The sequence below is a fragment of the Gracilinanus agilis genome, chromosome 2 (assembly GCF_016433145.1).
Source record: "Gracilinanus agilis isolate LMUSP501 chromosome 2, AgileGrace, whole genome shotgun sequence".
Classification (NCBI taxonomy): Eukaryota; Metazoa; Chordata; class Mammalia; order Didelphimorphia; family Didelphidae; genus Gracilinanus; species Gracilinanus agilis.
Window position 1 is genome coordinate 432,610,795 of NC_058131.1, and position 2,064 is coordinate 432,612,858.

Sequence of the window (2,064 nt, forward strand, 5' to 3'; positions counted from 1 at the left end):
CCCCCCCCCCCCAAGTAAATAGGCAAGCCTGCAATTCCAAGCCTACAAAGGATCACATAAATAGGAACTGGAAGGGCTTAGAGATCATCTATTCTAGCCCCCCTCATTTTATAGATGAGGAAACCAAGTCCCAAAGGGCAGGGATTTATGCCTAAAATCACACAGGGCAGTGTGAGTCAGGTATCAAACTCAGTTCTTTAGACTCCAAATCCATCACTTCAAGCTGCTACAGAAGGAAGACATATGCCCTTCTGGGAATTACCTTTGAGAAAAAAAATTAAAACTGTAAACAGAAGAAATACACAGAAACTAAAGAACATGGAGTGCTAGTCGTCCCCAAACCCCCACCCTACTGTAACCCCATCATTCCCTAATAAAAGGAGGCTTGTCCAGACATCATCTCTGGGTACCAACTGGGTCAAGTCAGTTCAATCTTCAGCCCCCAATTAAAGAGGACCCCTTGCCAGGACAGCTCCTCAGACTTCTTCCCCCAAGGTGGCCTCAGGGGAAATAATGATAGGATCATAATGGCCATGGCAAAAATCCCCATAAATGCACATCTGTCTACCTACCAGGGCCTGCTTCTCTGCCCTCATTCTCCCTGCTTGTATTGTTCTGGGGACCTAGGTGCTCCTCTCCTTCCCAAACACCCCCTTCTCTCTCCCACCTTCTCTCGAACCTCCGGGCCACCACGTTGCTGCTGCATCTTCCAAGTGCAACTTTAGGTACCTTTAACACAAGACTCCCAAACGTAGCCCTTGGTCCAGGCCTGGCCAAGGCTCTGGGAGGGGGTGGAGGGGGATGGGAGGAGTCCTTTTCTTCACCTCTTTCCAGGTTCTGCACCTCCCTTCAAGGAGCTACTGGCATGAGGCTTGCCATCGTCGGCCCCCCACCCCCACCCCGGCCTGCCATTCCATCCAATGGTCCGGGCTCCCCAGAAGGGCGGGAACAGCCCTAGGAGGCTCCGCCGGCTATGGGCCCCGGGAAGGAGTGGGTGAGAGTGAGAGTAGGAGGGCAGCAGCGCGGCAGCAGCAGCGTCAGGGATAGGATGCTTGCTTTTTTTTTCTTCCAAAGGAAGTTGGTTTCCGGGTTTATTTTTAAAAATTAAGAAGCTCTCGGCCTCGCAAGCTGGCTTACAAGAAAGGAGAGAAGAAAGCAATGCGATCTCTTTAAAGGAATAAAAGGAAGAGGAGAAATTGAGGAAGAAACAACGAAATCTTCCTTCCTTCCTTCTTTCCTTTCTCTCTCGCTCTCCAGGCAGCTGGAGCAGGTTCCCCCCACCCCCACCCCGGGGCCCTGAGCAGCCTCCCTCCCCACCCCCCACCCCCCATCCCCGCCTGCGCCCAGAGCCAGACGGAAAGGGATACAATGTATCTGGGGCGGCCCGGGCCGCTGGGAGCGAGAATTCTCAATGGAAAGCCGGCCGCTCCGCCCGGCCGCCCGCCAGCCCCAGGGGTCGGCGACTGCGACTCCCGGAGTGAACAAGCGCACTGCCCCAGAGGAGCGGGAAAGACCTGGACTTCCCCCTCCCCCTTTGCCTGCAGATCACTTACGAAGCAGCTCCCAAGCAGCTGGAGCAGCAGCAATATGTCTTCTGCTTCGGCCGCTTTCTCTCTTTCTCTAGGCGCTCTCTCGCCTGTCTCTTCCCCCCCACCTCCCTCTTGCTTGCTCGCTCGCGCGCACTCTCTCCCCTCACTCTCCCCTCTCTCTCCGTTCAGCCGCCGTGTGAACTGGAACCAGTCGGCAGTGTCTGTGTGATTGCCCACAATGCACCGCGAGCCGCTCGTCACATCCCTATCCTCGGCCCGTGTCCGGCTGGCAGCGGTCCTTCCCTTCCCCCTCTACCCCCCCCTCCCACCCCGTGCACGCGCCTTTAATGCTCCCTCCTCCTCCAATGCGCGGGCTCACGCGTTCAGGTACGAGCGCGACCCAAAGGCAAGCCTGTAGTGGCGGTACCCTCCGGCTGCCCAGAAGCCCCGGGCCTCGGAGCCCTCTGCAAGAGAAGCTATCCTCTTGTCCGGTGCGGACTCGAGCTTTGGTCCTGCAAGGCTAGCGGGCCTTCTC

General features: G+C 56.8%; 1 protein-coding gene across 5 annotated transcripts in view; it reads right to left on the reverse strand.

The window, feature by feature from the left end:
* The window catches only part of LOC123237645 (core histone macro-H2A.1), a 110,525-nt gene extending 108,785 nt beyond the window's left edge, over positions 1-1,740 (reverse strand). For all 5 annotated transcript variants that reach the window (XM_044664699.1, XM_044664697.1, XM_044664698.1 and 2 more), the window contains exon 1: positions 1,554-1,740. The gene's annotated coding sequence lies outside the window, so the exon portion shown is untranslated. The remainder of the gene's footprint in view (positions 1-1,553) is intronic.
* Between the last annotated feature and the right edge of the window lie 324 nt (positions 1,741-2,064).